The sequence below is a fragment of the Rhyacophila brunnea genome, unplaced genomic scaffold (assembly GCF_057557595.1).
Source record: "Rhyacophila brunnea isolate RB1 unplaced genomic scaffold, BYU_Rbru_1.0 scaffold_13, whole genome shotgun sequence".
NCBI lineage: Eukaryota > Metazoa > Arthropoda > Insecta > Trichoptera > Rhyacophilidae > Rhyacophila > Rhyacophila brunnea.
In genome coordinates, this window is record NW_028232785.1 from 42009924 (window position 1) to 42031940 (window position 22017).

At 33.6% G+C, this 22017-nt stretch overlaps 2 long non-coding RNA genes across 2 annotated transcripts; one reads left to right on the top strand and one right to left on the bottom strand.

Annotated features, from left to right (window-relative positions):
* Positions 1–7856: 7856 nt before the first annotated feature.
* On the bottom strand, positions 7857–12307 carry LOC147077560 (uncharacterized). The gene is made up of 3 exons (XR_015069486.1): positions 12114–12307; positions 10616–10753; positions 7857–9291 (listed from the first exon to the last, which is right to left on the bottom strand). It is a non-coding gene; the product is annotated as an uncharacterized LOC147077560 (long non-coding RNA).
* A 938-nt stretch (positions 12308–13245) lies between these two features.
* Positions 13246–21652, top strand: LOC147077561 (uncharacterized). Its single transcript, XR_015069485.1, has 3 exons — positions 13246–13482; positions 16453–16611; positions 18462–21652. It is a non-coding gene; the product is annotated as an uncharacterized LOC147077561 (long non-coding RNA).
* The last annotated feature ends 365 nt before the right edge of the window (positions 21653–22017 follow it).

A 22017-nucleotide genomic window follows, 5' to 3' on the forward strand; every position in this document is an offset into this window, starting at 1 on the left:
TTCTTCTTCTTCCACGGCGCTACATCACAAATTTGCTTTAATAGTAAAAAAAATCGTCTGCTTCCTTCAATAATGTTATTATTTAAAATTATGTGGTGGAACGATAAAGATTTAAAGTTGTCTATCGATACTAGACAACTCCATGATTCAAATGGATGTATTAAAATATGAAAAAAAAACACTCAATATACCTACACATTAATTTTACCGCGTACACCATTTGGAAAACGCTATGTAGAGCGTCACACTGTCTTTGTCCTTAGTGATAGGTAGGGCGGCCCACCAAAGATCCTAGCCTAGGGGCCCGGTTCAGGATGTAGGGGCCTTGAGAACGTCTATTTATTTTAGAATTTCATTCGATTGCGTGCGGTCAGTTGTCTCGGCGCCGAATCGTCTTGGACTTGAATTCAAGAATTTAATTGACTTCAATTTATATTCAATATTTAAACACGTGTAAATGATAAAACCAAGTTTATAATATAATAATATGTGTATACAGCAAAAGTACCCTCTATAATAATTATAGTCGCCATTCTCTTGCTTTCAATTTATTTATTTTTTCACATATTGTGGACATTACAAATTATAAGTTTAAGACGTTTACAACATGACATTTAGAAACAACGAAATATAAAACAGTATTACATAAAAAAGATATACCTAGATCAGTATATCAGAGATAGATAGTATGTTATTAAACAGTAGAAATGTGTACATACATATAAATTAGATAGGTACAAGGAAGTACACCGGATGAGTTAAGCAGACCCTATTTTAAGAATTTATATAACCTATACTCATTCTCACGTAGGTGGAATATATCATCACCCGAAGCAATTTCGTTGAGCATAGTTATCGCCATCCCAATTGGCATTACCAGTGGCAGGTTGGTTCTGCACCTTGGGAGAATAAACAACTGATAGTCTCTATTTCAAAGATAGTTATCAGGGACACACAGGTCAACACTGCCCAGAATGGCAGAGTTCTTATTTATACCTCGTATAAGTCGAAAAAAATACGTAGCCAAATAAAGATTTTTTTCTAAATTGCAGACTGCAGTATGTAAGCATGCCTATGATAAAGTCAGTTGGATAAAGCCACGGATAGTATCCATTTAACCTTTATATAAGTACGGCCGTCAGGACTTCTTGAACGATTAAATGGACACATCAACCCAAACAAGATTTGGCGAATTTATCTCTAAATGAATGCTGACTTCATTAGGTTCTTGTTTTTTAGATACATTATTATAACGTTTTTAATCGTGTGGCACGGCAAAGAAACGAATCGCAATGCAACGATGCAACGTCCATAGACACAAATTATTTTATTTTTCAGTGCTGCCATCTTTTCATGGTAAGCAATCCAAGAAAATAACAGACAAAAAAAATTGTTCAAAAGAGGTAAAGATGCCCTTGACTTTGATTTAATTAAAATTAAATATCGTAAATTAGCTGTTTTTGGTCATTTTTGGTCGAAAGCCGTAACTAGGTACCTAAATAAAAAAGTGACTCAAAATTTTCTGTATTTTAAATTAACTATCTATTTCTTTTGTTCAACGAATAATTCATAAAATTAAAGAATTCATAATTCTAATTATTGAACATACCTACATAATTTTTGAAAAATACTTTACAAGATACACATTTTTTTTTATTATTATAACCAATAGAATGGTACTGTTCGGTTATTAGGAATACAGCGGAAAACACATTTTGAAAATAGCCAATAAACTGGATTATTTGTTAGGTTAACCTAACCAAACCTAACCTAACCTAACCTAATCCAACCTAACCTAAACTAGCCCAAACCAACAAATAATCCAGTATAATATCGGATATTTTTAAAATGTGTTTTCCGCTGCCTTCTTTTTAATCTCTTTAAAAAGGTAAGACACCGGGTCCTGTCGGATATGTATTTCCTCATAAGTGTTTTCAAAATTATGTATTTTCCGTATTTTTGTTTTGTTTATCTGTATTACAAAAAACCTTTGCATTTTTATTCGAAGACAATGCGTAGCTGTACCATATATTTTTTGTCAATATACTATAATATTATGGCTTCAAATTGTTTGGGTAAGTATATAATATGAATTAACAGCAAGTATTTTAATAAAAAATCTAGCAAGTATTTTATTAAAAAGGTGGGAATTATTTAATATGAACAGCAAGTAAAAAATGATTATTGGTAAGTATTAAAATAATTACAATGGAAGTATTTAAATTAAATTAGGAAATTATTTAAATAATTAATGGTAAGTATAAATATCAATTTGTCAGAAGAAAATCTATTTTGGACAGATTTTTTTTTTTATAAAAATAACTTATTTAGTAGCTTCCTTATTATGTTAAATTTAGTATGATAGTATTGTTCTTTCTATCTGGCTCTCCATGCTTCTAAGATACTATTTCATTTTAACTATCAGCTGTAACTTAACTGCACATTCCGAACCATCAGATGTAGGTAGCTGTTAGGCATACACTCTTGATCTAAGCGCACTTCAAATATATATATTATGTAACCTTACCTTGTGAGATTCAAACCCTAATCTCTACTTCATTGAGGAGTTCGCAGCAATTTCAAAGCATTCGGACTTGTATAGTGTTTATTACATATTATTTTCAATATCAGAATTAAATAATAAGACAGACTTCAGTTGTTTACAATAAATATATTTCTTATGTTCATAAATTCACAATAATAATCAATGGTAACAAACATATGACAGAATAAGACGTTTCCTTCAATTACATACAACCTATTACTAAAAACGACCGATGTCGACCAATGTGAATGATTGAAAATGATAATCTAGGATACACAATATCCCTCGAATAAACAATGGGAAACAAAAATTGAAAGGAGTGTGTAGGACAAGAACGGTTAGCTAGTAAACAAACGACCAGTGTGGCCAGGCTATTGAAAATTGAAATATAAAAAAATATTTCATCAAACGCAAATGGCGTGAACAGAATACCAATCGTTGATCAATGAATTCAAAATGTTTGAATGAATCTCACATTTTCCTTGGAATGACGAAGGTAGGGAAGTAAATTACACTTCATTTCACATAACTTACCTACCTATCTTTGTAGTAAAATCTTTTATTAAATTATTAAATCCTTGACCGTGGTTCGTTCATGGTTTAATAATATCATTGAAAATGAATCCACAATATTTATGAAAATAGTTACCTATAATTAGGTAGGTACATATAAATAAAATAATAATATTATAATAAATAGAAATATTAATTCCTCTGTTTATTTTTTAATATCGCTTATTTTGAAACGCTCGTGGGGGGATTACTATATTATTTTTTAAAAGATGTAAGATCTTATACCGGCGCTCCATTGGCACGCTAGTCAACATTCTTATCAATTAATTTGTTAATCCAAGCATTAGAAAATGAGAGATTTATCAATTATTTTATATATTTGTATTTATGAAATTCATAAAAGAAAACATAAAATTTGTGTTGTTTTTATTGTTATATTATTTTATGCAAGTCTACATAAAAATAAAACAAAATTTTAGGATTGCGGAAGACATTCCAATAATCGCAACTTTTGACTTTTGACAGCTCGACTTTTTTATTCGTTCGTTGATCAGTATCAGAGCATCGAAAAATCAGACGACTTATTGTCCTCGGACTTTTGGCTCGCCAATGGAGCGCTGGCAATAAGTTTCATGGTCTTGTTTACATTACATACTATAATAAATTGACAATATTAAATTATTATCTGATTCGGCATTTACACTAATAGTAAAAATAGTCATATACCTACATATATAAATAATTAATATACTTACCTACCTACTTAAATTAGTAATTTTAAAAGACGTTGAAAAAAACCTTTTGTGTAGTGATGAGTCCAAAACATGTGAAATCATAAAAAATCCACGAACCCTAACTAATTAATTTAGCATACAATTTTAATTGAGATAAATTTAATATCATACTATTAATTATTGTTGTACCCAAACTGAAATTCATTTTTTTTTATAAAACTAGACAATAATAGGTACCTAATAAAATGTACTTAGTTTAAAAAAAATATTAATATGATTTCTGTAATATTTGTAGTAGGTACCTACCTAGATTACCTATATTTTTGATCAATTATTAATTTAATTTTTGAGGTTTTCGCACTTCTTGTGAGAAATGTCCATCTAGCTCTTTTTTCTGCACCTGTGCGACTTCTTTGCTCAATTTAGTTGATATTCTTTTAATAATAATGTAATCATAAATAGTTTGTTCTTACCGATATTCATGAATGCATAGATTAATATACTTTATATGCGATAATGGTGACCGCGCATGAACGATTTACTATCGTACGGTCAACAATCGAGGAGTTGTAACCATCGTATTGCAATGCAACCCCGCGCATGGACGATCGAGCGAACGGCCGAGTTGAAAATCTGTGTTCAGACACAAAATTTTACACCGATTCGAACCGGCCGAGGCCTCATTGGCAATGCTTTTAAATGAGAGCCCGCGCATGACAAGTCATAGCCGGCCGAGAGTGCACTCACACAAGCATGCACAAGTGACGCGGTCGTATGGAGCGCACGCATACATCGAGCCGTTACGAGATCCACATTTGACAGTTCATCGAAGCGTACCTATTGGCTTTGCATGCGCGTACCAGTCCCATTATTTCAGTTTCTTTCTTTATAAATTAATAATATATACACCCACGTTTTAAAGCAGTTTGATAGTCTATACAAAATCTCTATATATAATATAAGCTCTACAAAATCCATTTTGACGTTTCTTATCATATCGCGCCATTTTTCGGTGCAGACGCATATCTTCAGTGCGCGCGCATTGCCTCCGATGTATATCACGCCATGCGCGCTCAAACATACTGGCCGGTAATAAATTCGATCATGCGCGAGCAAACCAACGATTGTCCGTATGCTACCGGCCAGTTATGTAATCATCCATGCGCGGTAGGCCTAAAATGCCGTGCGCCCCATTGAATGTTTTTTACTTTTCATACTATCAAAATAATAATGGATATTGGTTTTATCTATGGGCAATGTCATTTAAATAATGATTATTTATTTTTACTACTGATTTTTGAATATTATTTCTTGCTGTACCAATATTTTACCATTAAAACTGGGGGGTTTATACCGATACTTTGAAATAAATACTTACCATTCATTTAAAATTCTGACAGTTGTTATTTAAAAACTTTTCAAAATTGTCTATTAATACTTGCTTAAAAATGCACGCCTTTTTAATGTATCTGTAAGCTACTCGCCATATCGACCATTGAAGTAGAGATAGCATTTCAATTAGATTTAATGGTATATTATATTTTGTTAGTAATGTATACACCACCTTTCTCAGGGTTGGTATTGAAGTCATGAAATGATGATAAAACATACTGTATAAAAAATGGGGAGGTATTTTGGATAGGAATGTCACTGAAATCGACACTCTTGTTGGACTCTGACCAATAATAACAACTGCTATAACATAAGCGCCACGTTGGCCGAGTGGTAATGTATCCGCTTGGTAAGTCGAGGGTCTAGGGTTCAAACCCGAGGTCTGGTAAAATTTACATGTTGTATTTCATGTCTGTCTTAATACAGAGCATGGACCAAATGGGTTGAGCAAGTGGTTTACATCCATTTCTCGTAAAAAGTAATGTTATGATACCTGTTCGTGGGGCGGGCAAGATCCACAAAGGATTGTGGAGATAATTAATAATTACAATATAATATTCAATCTTATTAATAATAAAGTGTTATGTGATTATGTTATAATATTACAGTGGATTTTAATAAAAGAATAATATTATATAGTTTAACCTATTTTACTATCCAAATTTCATAATATACAGGGCTTTCAACTACATTTACAATTTTTTTTTTCAATATTGAAGATAGGTACATGAAAACATCAAAAACAAACCCGTCGCTATAATAACTCATGAGTTCTCCGCTTCTTGAGCTTCTCCGCAGCGATGCTACAAGAGATCTACGTGCTGCTTTTTTCACATGTCGCGAGACGTAGCGATGGACCTAGGTATATCGTACGACCATTGGCGGCCCTAAGCTTGAACACTTAGGGGGTCATTTTTCAATAAGTAATAATATTATTTGAACTTGGCTTTTCGTTGTATACTTAAAAAAACGTATTGCAAATTGGGTAAAAGAAGTGCTAGAAATTGTTATAGATAGGTACTTACTTACCCTTAAAAAAATGTCCATTTCACATCAAACAATCAAACACATTTAATAAAAACACCGTAGCTTTTTAGCTTCATTTTTCATATAACTGTCACTGTCAGAAAAAGTGTTGTGTACTGTTATGGAATGGCGGGATCATTTATATATATAAAACACTTTTTATATTTTTACTGATTTTATTAGAAGGTAAATTTTATGATAAATATAGCAGATGACATTTTAATCAATAATTTGTATACAATGGTTTAACACAATGAATGCAGTCAATGCGTATTACTCTTAGGTTAGATTTAAACTAAACTGCATACAAACATTGAAATTGCATATGAAAATTTCAAACAATAGGAAGCGATAACAAATAAATATAAAAAGGTTTACCAAAACAAAACACGCTCGCTCATTTTATACCTGTTTCATTTTAACACATTGAAAATTTACATCTCTTTCATTTCTGGCAATGACCTAAATGACGCCTAATACGGCGACAAAATAATATGAAGAAAAAGAAAAAGGCTGTGTGCTTCTCTTCGTCTGACATAGGAAAAATGAGAGATAAAGAGAAATATTTATAAATATTTTATCCCGACAGATTCTGAAAAGGCCCAAAGTATACACTATACAGCAACCGATCGTGATTCCTTCTGTTTAAATTTTATACACGGGGTTAGCGTGCATCCCGAGTTGACGAGTTAGCCGATAATTATAAGACATTGTACCTACATCTTAGATTATAACCTACATAGATTGTAAGATATTTATTTTTTGAGAGTCAATGACCAATTGACCTAAGGGAGCAGCCGCCAATGCGTACGACCTTGTTCTTACACAATGCCCCAACACTGGATAATCAATGTTTTTATCATTTTTTTTCAATCTCAAAATTTTATCATTTTTCTTATTAAAATTCTAAATAAAATGATGGAACATAAAACTAAAATAAACATAATCTATCTTGCAGCGTATTGTTTTAGTGGGGAATTATGAAAATATACATGCATGAACCGATAAACTGGTGTTGGTTAATTTTCAACTCCAAATCATTTAAAAACAACAATTCAGGTTTATAATATAAACATACATTTTTCTATTCTCCATATTATGTTCGATAGTTTTACCGGAAATGTAGTTTTAATTTATTCCGGTAACCGGAAATACAACAAAATAACAATATAAAAGCACTTCACAGTATGAATCTTGTCATTTATTCAAGCATAGGATATATATATATATATATACATAGCATTCATAATATGGAATTACGAATACATATTATCATATTCGATGGCCGCGGCATAAGCGTCGATCTATAGCTTCGTGGGTCCCAGGTTCGAATCCTAGTGACATCAGTTTCTCGTAAAAACTATTTCTGTTAATACAACCTCCACTCTATGGAGGCCCATATGATTTTACTAGAATCGGACATGGTCAAGAAAAATATTGCATTCAAAAAAATATTCACTAACATATTGTGTTCATTACATGTCTTTTAAGACCAATAAGTCGTGAGCAGATGCAGATATAGAAATTCATTGCATTTATAAGGTTTGTCACCAGAATGTGTAATTTTACGTACTTTAAGATGAGCAAGGTGCGATCAACTTTAAAAGCATACATTGCTTTTACAAGGTTTTTGACCGGTTTGTGTCCTTTTATTGGCTCTGCGCGAAAAAAACATTGTATTAACATTGATCAGCAATTACGCCCATGTGAAACATTATGCAAATTAAATTACGAGATATATACTCATCTTCTCAAATAACTAGATGGGCATTTCTTGCAGAGAAAAGGTCTTCAACAGAATACTTTATTGTGTGTGTTTTAAGTGAAGTCCTAAGCATCTCTATGGGCATACGGTAAATTTATAAAATTATTTACTAGTATGTGTTATTTCATGTCATTTAAGATTATTAATTTTTTAAATTTAATTTGCATTTATGAGGTTTTTCACCTGTGTGTCATTTCATGGTTTTTAAGATGACTTAGTTGAGAACATCTATATGGGCATACCTTGCATTTGTAAGGTTTTTCACCTGTGTGTGTCATTCTATGTCTTTTAAGATGACTAAGTCGCGAGCATCTATATGGGCATACCTTGCATTTGTAAGGTTTTTCACGTGTGTGTGTCATTTCATGGTTTTTAAGATGACTAAGATGCGAGCATCTATATGGGCATACTTTACATTTATGAGGTTTTTCACCTGTGTGTGTCATTTCATGGTTTTTAAGACTACTAAGTTGCGAGCATCTATATGGGCATACCTTGCATTTATGAGGTTTTTCACCTGTGTGTGTCATTAGATGTCTTTTAAGAGAACTAAGTCGCGAGCATCTATATGGGCATACTTTGCATTTATGAGGTTTTTCACCTGTGTGTGTCATTTCATGGTTTTTAAGACTACTAAGTCGCGAGCATCTATATGGGCATACTTTGCATTTGTGACGTTTTTCACCTGTGTGTGTCATTTCATGTCTTTTAAGATCACTCAGTTGCAGGTATCTATATGGGCATACCTTGCATTTGTGAGGTTTTTCACCTGGGTGTGTCATTTCATGGTTTTTAAGACTACTAAGTTGCGAGCATCTATATGGGCATTCCTTGCATTTATGAGGTTTTTCACCTGTGTGTGTCATTTTATGGTTTTTAAGATGACTTAGTTGAGAACATCTATATGGGCATACCTTGCATTTGTAAGGTTTTTCACCTGTGTGTTTCATTAGATGTCTTTTAAGAGAACTGAGTCGCGAGCATCTATATGGGCATACCTTGCATTTATGAGGTTTTACACCTGTGTCACCAACAATCCCGAACGTGTGAACCATTTTGTGACGTTGTAGAGCACTTCCACATCCAAAAACTGCGTTACAAAAGCTGCAAATCAAATTACGTGAGAAATGTACTACTCTTCTTAGAATAAGTCGAAGTTCCTTGGGAGTCTCTTGTTCTAAGATTTCTCCTTTAATGTTTTGTTCATCTATCGTCACTTCTGAATACTGTATGATTCTATCTTTGATTCCATCAGGCGAGGATTGTTGACGCCTGTCTATGTCGTAATGCTTTGTGAAAAAGCCTTTGGTAGAAACCTAGAAAAAACAAAAATAGTCGAAGTCGATATTATTTTTAATTAGATTTTAAACTGTTCCATTTTAGTTATTTTTTTCTAAGCTTATGCCTTTCAGCATCATCAGACATTATAAGTGTAGTGAGAATGAAAATTACGTTAAGAAATGGTAATAGTACCGACATAGATATTAAATACAAACAATGTTACGGAATTATCCGTAAATAGTTTTAAAAAAATTTACCTACATTTGATATTTAAAAAAAATGCACCAAACAGACTATGACACAATCGTGGTGCTACTCTTGGTGATATGTATAAATCTATTCTAGTTTCTAATGCAAAATTTTAGATTGCTGTGAATAAGATAGTTTCACTTTACTTTGTATATTTCTAATATTTCTTGATACAATAATTTAAGATCACCAGAATAACATACATACTATGAGGCAGTTTTGCACTCTGTCCGATAAAAAAAACATTGTAAGCTTCGTGTAGTAATTAGTAATTTCTGTGTCAGTTAGTTATTTGAGAGTGTGCATAGTGTAAGTGTGTTTTTGGAAAGTGTGCATAGAGTCGGAAGATGTTGAAAGGCGAAACCAATGTCACAAACAAAATTCAAATTGAGAGAGTTTGTATTCAAATTTCAATGAGCGACTTCGATCAACCGTTAAAACAATATTTTATTATACCATACTTGTGAATTCGTGAGGACACGCATACTAAGCGTCGGATAGGGACGGCGGTTATCCAAAGAGCGACACTCTCGAGAAGGAATGACTCGGTTTACATAATTTACACATATAAAATGTTATAGCATAAATATTTTTCGAATTAATAAAGTTTACCGGTTGAGCACATTTAAATTATGATCTGAGCAAAACAGCAAGTCGTATTATAGCTAAACAACTTAAAACCGGACCTGCGCAGAAGTACACTTACTTTTGTGCGCATATGGTAGGTGTACAAACGCTGTGTCCTTGTGTGAAAAGTCTATTTTACACGATACAATAGTATATTCACAGCTTACAATGATTATTTATATTATATATTATAGTTAAATTACCCAGTATTAATAATTAACCTATCATACTAATTAAGAAGTTAAAACTTTAACTAATGGCATAACAATACTCTCGGAAGCGCTTTCCAAATTCAGTTACCATAGGCAATCGGCTTTTGTATTTTATACTAAAGTAGGTAGGTATTGATTACTATAATTACTTTTTTCAATACGACTGGCTAGGAATAGTACGGAGATTTATTGAAATTTTAAACGTCAACCTTCGATAAAAATCGGCGAAAGATAAGCAAATGTTACAATATATAAAATTGAATATAGGTACCCCATGTCCTGGTGTGTAATCTGAGTGCGAACATCCAGGTTGAGGATCTTCATGAGAAAATGGTGGCATTTTATCTTCAGTGAATTCGCGCTTTATGTCAGTCTCAGCTTTGATACCAGTGACACCCGTCGCAGCGAACTGAAATAAACAACGTTTCATATAATTTGTTGTCAATATTTACATCTAACAAATTAAAATGTTTTAATCTAGGTGGAAGTAGACTGTTAAAATCCCATATAAATAATGCACACTAAACATAATCAGGCATATTATATTATATTGAGGGCTCGAAATGGATCGGAACTCCGTTCCGTCTCGCGGAAAAAATAATTTTACCGTTTGAGCTCTCATGGCCATATAACAAAAAATCAAACGAACCCATTTTTATAAAACACTTAAAATTAGATAACTGTGCTGCTTATATTTTGTTTTCAATAAAATAGATTTCAAAAAATCAAACGAACCCATTTTTATAAAACACATAAAATTAGATAACTGTGCTGCTTATATTTTGTTTTCAATAAAATAGATTTCAAAAATTTATTGAACTCTGCCTAAACTAAACCATATTATCGCTCTTAATAATAGGGGCTTTCCAAATTACTATTACTATTGCCAATCGGCTTTTTTATTTTAAATCAAAGTAGGCATTGATAACTTTAATTAAGTACTTTTTTTCCAAAAAAAGATTTCTTTCGTTTGTTATATATTTGATCAGAAGTGTTTTCAAAATTAATGAATTAAATATGTTCAATATATAAAATACCATAAAAATGTTAATATTTTATAAAGGAACGTCTCTCGACAATATGTCTGAGACGAATTCTAGTTTTTTTTTTACATATTATTCGTAACGGAGCTGATACTCTGGAGAGACTGGTAGTTTTGGGTAGCCTCCAAGGCAGATGAAGCAGAGGAAGAGCTGACTGAGGGCAGCCTTCACTCTGTCCTGATAGAAGCAGAGGATTGAGAGTTGTGGAAATTCTTGGTCGCTCAAAAGATGTTAACATTACAAGGTGGTCACTATCCTGAAGGAACATGAGGGAACGACAAAGAACTAATGGGAAACATTGAAAATGTACAGATGTATTGTGCTTTCATTTAGTGATAATAACCGTTTACACGTAAAAGTGCTGACTGTCGCCAATCTCATACAAATAGAAAGCGAGACGCGATGTTGTCGTTTTATGCTACTTTTTGACATGTCGTCAAAATCGGTTAACCTCAAAATGAGACTGCGCGGTGTATTTGTTTTTTTTCCAGCAGGTTTGCCACTGTCGCTCTACTACGCAGGCGAAGATATCAAACAAATCGCAACTGTCACGTGAAAATTCAGAAGCGAACTTTATTCATGCAAGGAATCTTGCATCTTGCACGATAATACATGTTTACATGTGCATTTTTTTTATGGCCGCGATAATACGTACTGTCAGCAATAAATCAATGTACGTGTAAACGGGGTATAAAGCTATTGTTATTAATAGTAAAAAAAACTTACCTCGAAATTGCAAATGGGATCGTCACTATTCTCTTGTTTTACACAAGTGCGGGCGTCAGGATTATTTGGATGCTTAATCATCGGTGCGTCAATCCAAGGTTTATCCTCTGCATTATACTGGTCTCCATCACAATATTCTCGCTTTACATCCATTTTTGCGAGGAAACATACGACGTACACCTTCGTATCAACGTTTTCCAAACCATAGATACTTTCGCGCAATGTTGCCACCTTCGTCTCACCGAAATTTATTTAGCGGTCTAAAAAATTTTAGTATTTCGGTAATTATTTTTATAGTGCGCGTTGCCATCTATGTTAAAAATGTACAAATGGGTTTTTTTGTTTCTCGCACAAAAAAACTGAGCTTTTGAAAAATTCCGAAGGCATTAATTTAATCCTCCACATTAAAACTGGCGTCCTTATTCTGACACTTCGAAATAAATACTTACCAATGATTAAAAATTCTGACACTTGGAATTTAAAAACTTTTAAAAATTGATTTACTTCAAAAATACACTCCTAATATTATTGGGACCGCATAATATTATAATTCCATGACAAAAAGATGGCAGCACTAACTAGCTCGATGTCCTCTAATGTCTACAGTGTTGCCAACCGTACTATAATTATAGTATTTGTACTATAATTTTGGTCCGCGTACTATGTACGATATAAAATAGGTATAGTACTCCCAAAATACTATAATTCTGAATATCGTACTATAATTTAATATAAAAGTACTATAATTTCGCATTTGCCATTTCGCAATCGAGTCAAATCGACCAATTTGGAAATCTGCGGCCCGCGGCGAAATATTTTCCCTTAGAAAAACGAGCCGACCATGAAAAATCGGGAATCTGCGGCCCGCGACGAAATATTTTCCCTAAAAAAAACGAGCCGGCCATGAAAAATCGGGAACCTGCGGCCCGCGGTGAAATATTTACACTTTCTACTAAATTCTCCGTTCTTTTTTTTCTGAGAAACAAAAATCCTATACATTTTCAACAGATGACAACGCGTACTATATTTTTTCCCCAAATACTATAATTTTGGAGGCTCTGTACTATAATTCCACTTTCAAAATATGGCAACACTGAATGTCTATGGTATATAGCCGTATTAGTCTATGGCCAGTACTGAAACACGACGCCATTGAGAAGCTTATTAAAGATTTTCGCATCTAATACACCACAAAATGGACGTAAAAACCGAGACAATCAATGAAATATTGCCTGACGAAACGGAGGAGGTGATCGGGGACGTTTCATACCAAAGGGACTTAACTCACTTCGAAGGCAAAGGTCGATTTGACGTGGCAGTCAAACAGGAAATTATTGATGACGACAGCAATATTATCCACTTCAAAGAGGTAAGTCACCGCCATCTTTACATTAATAAAGCCTGAGCATAACTTTTTGCACATGCAACTAGTGGTCCACTTCCATACTATTTATTGATAAAAAAACTTGCAAGCAGAGTTTGGTATTCTATAATGACTCAAGAGTATAAATAAGTTATTAGTTATTGTCGTTTAGAATCGACTGTCACATTGACAAACGTCCTAGTGTAGGTACCAATTATGATCAATGACATTATTAATGGACAACGCACTCAATACAGTAGCTAGCAAGTAAATTCGCACATACGACATTCGCACGTGTATAGGTAGACGTCACGCAATTTCCATAATGCGATATCACGCATCGGGAATTTACAGCAATATCACCTTTATTGTAACGGCGTTAGAACAGTGTTTCTAGTGTCAATGTTCATTTGAGTGAATCCGTTCGAACCGAACCATTCGGCAGACCGACAAAAAGCATCGGGAATTTATAGGAATATCACCTTTATTGTAATGGCGTTAGAACAGTGTTTCTAGTGTCAATGTTCATTTGAGTGAATCCGTTCGAACCGAACCATTCGGCAGACCGACAAAAAGCATCGGGAATTTATAGGAATATCACCTTTATTGTAATGGCGTTAGAACAGTGTTTCTAGTGTCAATGTTCATTTGAGTGAATCCGTTCGAACCGAACCATTCGGCAGACCGACAAAAAGCATCGGGAATTTATAGGAATATCACCTTTATTGTAATGGCGTTAGAACAGATTATGCCATTCGGCAGACCCGACAAAAAAGTGAGTGTCATTTTTCCCCAAATGCTTCGTCCATATTAATGTCATTGGTTATGATATTATTATACACAGAAGAAGTTTACTTAATTTGATCGTCACTTCCAATTATTATTAATAACACATAACCACGAAATCAGATGAACTCCAAGGTCTCCAAGATACGTTAAAATAATCTGAAACAAAAAATACTCCGACAAGTGAACACGACAGACGTGTGAGTTTGAGCACTCTCTAAACAATGACAGGTCATCCATAGAGAACGGGAGGGACGGAAAGGTAGGACCAGTCGTGAAATGTATCGGCTTTCCTCTTCAGTCGCCAATGGGTAAGTAGATCCCTTATTTGTGTAGGGTATTCATAATTTTGTTGTAAACGGAAATAAGCACGACCATTCTTCAAAATTAACAACAATATTACCTAATATTGTTATTAGTACCTATTAGCGAATACTCAATAGTATTGTTGATGATAATTTTTGTTTATCATGTCAGGTTAAAACAGTTTATTAGTAATAATTTCAAAAACTCAATACGCTTTCACCTGTTTTACACATACCGGCGCTTGTGACTGGTCGTCCGCCGTCTTTGGCTGTCAATCGCCATTGTTGAATTCAGCTATCTTTTTGTCATCGAATTATAGTACGCGGTCCAAGAAATGATAGTATTTCGGCAAAAATTATAGGACGTGTTGAAAATATAAAAATATGCTAACCGGCGAATTCCAGTAATTCCATTTTTCCAATAGACCCAGGGAACTCAGAAATAATGGGAACTGAAATACTTAACAGGTAAGGCGATAGCAGGTAACCGACTCGAGTAAGGAAGAATCCGAGTTAAACTTACACACGTGTCAAGAATACGTTGTACGTCGAATACTGAAAACTGCTCTCGGTTTATGCATTTACGCTTATTTAATGTTGGTGTATTACACACACTATTGCACGTGCATAATGCGTGCTTCATTTTCGTACGACACGCACACATTCAAAAACCCTGCATCAACATGCGGAGTTTGAATATAGCCTATCGGTATTCTATTTATTATCTGTTTTGTGATTTGACCTAACCTAATCTAACCCAATCCAACCTAACCTAACCGGCGAATTCAAATTATTCAGTTTTTCAAAATTGTGGTATTTTTGACGTATTATACTTTTTTAATAGTACGCGGACTAACATGTACTATAAAAATAGTTAGGTTGGCAACACTGCGTTCATTGACAGATGTCAGCGCGCGATGGCGGAGAACCAGTCACAAGACCCTAAATACCTACCAAAGTAGTTTCATTATCATTAAAATAAAACATTAACCAACATAATTGTGTCGATTAGATCCAGACTTGTCCAACCCACAAAACCGAGTTAGGCCATCCGCTCATGCAGAAACTAAAATCTGACGAACTGGTTCGTGATAGAACTCATAAACTGGCCAGTGACTGATGCTTCACACACTGCGCTACTGAAACCTAATAATCTCATAACCTCAAACTGTTAAATCATTGCCGTCTCAAGTAGAAAGCCTATACATTCGCAACGACAGGTCCTACTTTTTCCGCCCCTTCCATGGATAATCTGTCATTGCTTGACATTGTTCTATAAAGTGCTCATACTGACGCGTCTGTTGTGTTCACACAGTGAATTGCTTGATTTGGATAGATGAGTATTCTTTCAGATTGTTTTAACGCATCTTGGAGACCTTGGAGATCATTTGATTTCGTGGTTCTGTGTTATTAATAATTGAAAGTGACGGTCAAAGTAAGCCTTGACACAGGGAATGGTATGATTTGGATAGATGAGTTAAATGATAAATAATACACTAGCACTAATACACTTTCTACAAATGTACCTAATGCATAGATTAATGCTACATATTTTTTGTGAAATAAATATTACCAACGTTTTTTGTATGAAGGACTAGTCTGACTTTGACAGCTGATGAATAATAGGAATGTAAGTATATTATTTATAAATAACATTTATAGTTAATTTATTTGATTTGAGATTTTTTATAATTCAATTTGAAACAAGAAAGGGCGAAACAATATGTCAAGCAATCTGGGATCTGATTTTGACAGCTGAATAGGTGACCACTCGTTGGTTGTGCAAAAAGATATGCTCAGGCTTAATTAATCTAAAGATGGCGTTGCTCTGGCTGTTTATAATGATGATACTGTTACATAATAATAATAATAATGGTCTTTTCAGGAGAGTGAGAGCGTTTTGATCAATATAAAGTCTGAGAATGAGAATGATAATGAGGGAGTCGTCATCAAAGAAGAATTTGTTGACAATGCAAACCGCCAAATTAAAAATGAGTCTCCTCTGCCTGGCTGCTCGTATCCACAATACAAGCCTTTGGATCAGGTACGTTCAATTATAAAGGTTGTTTCAACTATTAAAAATAACACGTTAGCTTTTATACATTTCTTTTTATTCAAAAGATCGTTACACAACATTTGAATATGATTTCATGGCTGTTTTTTTGGCACCGGGACAACTGAACGCCACGCAATTCAAAAATAAATAGACGTTTGGTACTTATAGGTACTTGAAAAAAAATTTACTTAATATTATTATTTATTTTTAAATTATAATATTATGATATGAGGTTGGTGAGAATTTAAATATGCACACGTAAATAATGATTTAATCGTGCATTTTTTTAAGGCTATACCTCAGCTGAGGCATGGTCTAAAAAGATCGTGACTAGGCGATGCGCGGATTGTGCAAATGACGCGAATCGAACGAAATATAATTTGTCGTAAAAATTCAACATGCGTCCTTTTATGTTATGTTTATTATTATATTCGTAATAATAATAGTATATTCATTCACGTGTTTTCTTTTTTAAGTACATACGTAAAGTTTTTTAGTCATCTTTACACGATTTAAGAATATTTTCATCCGAAGCCATGACAAAACAAATCGACGTGCGGACACCTCGACTATCGCTCTCCGAATGGCAACGCGGTCGAAATTTCGTTCCACATACAATTGAAAATTATTTTCCGTTTCACTTATGTACGCTCTAAGTTTCAGCGAAAAAAGCGTTTTATATTTTTATATAAAGCGTTAGCCATGGTAATTCTTAATTCGCAATAAAAAAACATTATGTTAAGAGTAAAATGACTTAAAACTAATAAGTAGTTAATAGAAACTAATAAAAATTCCTCGTCTATGTTCTGTTTACGTGTCTGCAACAGTGCGGCGTCCAATTGTCCTGGCGTCCTGTTGTCACATTTCCGTTTTTTTCGTGCACTGCTGGCCATATATTATGAATAGCCAAAACAGTTTTGGCTTCCATTGCTTCAATTGTTGCTGAATTATCAGCATAAACCATTAAATTCACGAAGCTTCACAGGAAATAATCAAAAGGTTCAAATTTGTAATTCAATTTGTGTACATTTTTTATATTACTTACTGTTTTACCCATTAAATTGGTAATTCGAAAGTGACATTTTGAAGCCGAACTAAGCGACACTCTTAACAGCGTAAAGACAAGATAGGGCTATTATAGGTTTATTCCTGCAATGTTCAGATACAAGAAAATACTAAAATGGCTGTACTGATATTTTTTGTGAAAATAACTTCAGAAATATGGGAATTTTGCAGTCGATGGGTAGTATTTTTGTTTTTAGTACGTTGGTTAGGCCATTTTAATTCCCATTCCTCACCCACCTCCTAATCCCCAGTGTTATTGTCACCAGACAATCAATTACAATTACGGGTCATGAGAGACGGTTTTACAAATAACATTCAGTTGCATCTCGATAGCGGGCTTATAATAGCTTTCCGTCGCTTAAGTGATTGACTCAATATATACAGACTCATTCATAATCTATCATCATCATTCATACACCCTCACATAAAATCCATAAAACTGTGTCACAAAGTACGTGAGTGTACGAACCGGATGACCCAAAACAACAATACCGCGTGAGTGACAGTTGAAACCAGACCACGGAGCTATCAAACATCATCACAAAGGTCAGTGTCTGGCATTCTGTTCCATCGCCCCCACCCCTAGATCCGACCTCCTCATCTTCCCTTAACATAATTACAGTCCACTTAAAAAGCTCAACCATACGTCAGTCATTTTCGTCAAATAGGTCAGATACAGGGTATTGACATTAGATCATCAATAGGGAATACAATCATATTTTATTTATTTTAAAATTATCGAATTGAAAATACCAACTCTATTCTCATTGTAGATTCCGATCGAGCAATATTACACACCACGTCACAGTAATACATTGGACACCGTTAAAAAAGATACAGTTGACAGTAAAACAGCACAAGCAACCATTGATATCAATAATATGACGACACGCTACTCGGAACTAACTACGGATATACCAAACATCAAACAGGAAGTTCAGAAACTATGCTTGCCAAAGGTGGTTCGAATAGAGCTGAGAAGAGTTACATATTTCCCGCGTAACTTTATTTGCAATGATTGTTATGGAGTGTTTGAATCTGTCAATCATCTAAAAAGTCACTCCAATTCATGTGTGAAATATCAGCAAGTATATAAGTCATATAGTGCTGAACTAAAGGACTGCAATGTTCGTTCATATAAAATTTCACAGCGTGTTTGTCAGAAGATTGGCAAAAAACCACATCAATGCGATGTGTGCTTTAAAAAATTTCAGATACTTAGTAAACTCAAAAGACATGAAATTTCACACACTGGTGAAAAACCACATCAATGCGATGTGTGTTTTAAAAAGTTTAGAGCAAATAGTGACCTCAAAAGACATAAAATGACACACACTGTTGAAAAACCACATCAATGCGATGTGTGTTTGAAAAAATTTAATATAATTATTAATCTTAAAAGACATAAAATAACACATTCTGGTGAAAAACCACATCAATGCGATGTATGTTTTAAACAATTCACATTCCTCAGTACTCTCAAAATACATAAATTGACACATACTGGCGGAAAACCACATCAATGCGATATGTGTTTTAAAAAATATCTGCACATTAGTAATCTCAAAAGACATAAAAAAACACATAATAGTAAAAAATCATATCAATGCGATGTATGTTTTGAAAATTTTCTGCAAATTGGTGATTTAAAGACCCATCAAATGACACATACTGGTGAAAAACCACAACTGTGCGATGTGAGCTTTAAAAATAATCCGCAAATTGCCCATCTCAAAAGACATGAAATGGCAAACACTGTTCAAAAACCACGTCAATGCAAAGTATGTTTCGAAAAATTTCAGTCAATTGGTTTTCTCAAAAGACATGAAATAACACATAGTGATGAAAAACCATATCAATGTGATGTGTGTTTTAAAAATTTTATAGCAAATGGTGATCTCAAAAAACATAGAATGACACATACCGGTGAAAAACCACATCAATGCAACGTGTGTTTGAAAACATTCAGACAATTTGGTCATCTCAAAATACATAGAATGACACATACCGGTGAAAAACCACATGAATGCGATGTTTGTTTTAAAAGTTTTCTAGAAATTGGTTCACTTAAAAGACATAAAATGACACATACTAATGAAAAGCCACATCAATGCGATGTGTGTTTTAAAAAATTTCAACAAATATCCAATCTCAAAAGACACCAAATGACACATACTGGTGACCATCCACATCAATGCAATGTGTGCTTTAAAAAGTTTATTGCAAATAGTGATCTCAAAAGACATAAAATGACACATACTGGTGAAAAACCACATCAATGTGATGTATGTTTTAAAAGTTTTCATATAATTAGTACTCTCAAAAGACACAAAATAACACATTCTGGTGAAAAACCACATCAATGCGATGTATGTTTTAAACAATTCACAGTCCTCAATACTCTCAAAATACATAAATTGACACATACTGGTGAAAAATCACATCAATGCGATGTGTGTTTCACAAAATTTCTGCTAATTGGTAATCTCAGGAGACATAAAAAAACACATTCTGCTGAAAAACCTTATCAACTTACACGACATGCTGGTGAAAAATCATAAGAATGCTGTTTTTAATTTCTCCAAATTGTTCATCTGAAAACGCTAAAATGACACATGCGGGTCAAAAACGACACCAATGCAACATGAGTTTCAAAAAAAATCTGTCAATTAATCATCTCAAAAGACACGGAATAACACATGGTCGAATACGGAATAACAATGGTAAAACTACATTAATGCGATGTGTATTTTAAAAAATTCATGGCAAATGGTGATCTTAAAAAACATAAAATGACACACTGGTGAAAAACCATATCAATGTAGTGTGTGCAAAAAGTTTCTGGAAATTAGTCATCTCAAAAGACATCATAAAATGAAACATACTGGTGAAAACCACATCAATACGATGTGTGTTCTTAAACATTTAGATACATTGTTCATCTCGAAATACATAGAATGACACATACTGGTGAAAATCGACATCAATGTGATGTGTGTTTTAAAAAGTTAATTATAAAATAGTGATCTCAAAAGACATAAATTACTCATACTGGTGAACAACTAATTATCCATCCTAAAACACAAAAAATAATACTGGTCCATATCAATGCGATGTGTGTTTTAAATTTTTTCTGATAATTACTTAAATTGAGACATACATACAAGGAATCTGGCTTGCCATTAATTTCCAAAATTGACGAAATATTGCAACTCGAAACGCCACCCTCCCTATATTTTATTTTATTGTTTTTATTATAATCTAATGATAGTTCTAGCGATGAGGAAGCCTTAAACCTGTATGTTGCAATATTTTTAATTTTCTTGAAATTTTATTAGCCACTTGTTTAGTCATAGTATGTAACTTGTTTAATTGATTTTCATTACATATTTAAAAAAAAATGTTTACTTATAAACTAATTTAAACATCTTATGCCAAGTAGCCATTGACAAGTCGTAACTGTGACCATTGCTGATACAGTGACCAGTATCGACGCCAAATAATTGGTACGCAAATTGGTTGAATAGCTAAAACCTAGACTGTTACGGTTCGCTTATGAGTACCATTACGTATTGCTATAATTAAATAAACTGTTTTCTTGTTGTTATGAATTAAAGGCTTGGATTCTCTTGAGGACAAATCGTGCAACATGTTGCGGAACATGACGCGCATCATCTACGTCGATGTTTCGGGAACAATGCCGCGGAACATTTTGCTAGTACACATAGGACTCAAATCAAGTATCGCAGAAATGTCGCTCAATGAGGTTACGTCAGTCAGTGCTGCGTATATATTTTAAAGATTCCGTTCCAGAAATAAACAATCTTAACCACCAAGCCTTACGTCATGCGATAATTAAATGTTTCGGGCACCTTCGACTAATTCCTATACAATAACTTTAGTGTCGTATTCATTCATTGTCACTTTAATGATTTTTGTCTGAGGTATATTTTCACAAAATCTACTGATTTGAGTATCACGTAGTAAGGTTGGTCACTATATTTTTTTGGTTTTATATTATTATCAAATTAAGCAAATATTGTTTTACTATAAGGGCTTGTCAATAAAATATTATAAAAATATCTTGTTTTAAAATTAAAAATAGGTCATAAATTTTATTCATTTGTCTGTACTAAATAATAGTAGATACAAAATAAATAGGTTAATTTTCGATGCAGTGGTCGATAATATTATTACTTTAAAATTTAGGTTGATTCCCCTTACTTACTATAAGTACGAGGCACAAGCGAAGCGACAATGTGCAACATGTTCCACGTCACGTAGAAAAGTAGCACTATATTTCGTGCAACGTTGTGGGACAGTGCGCAA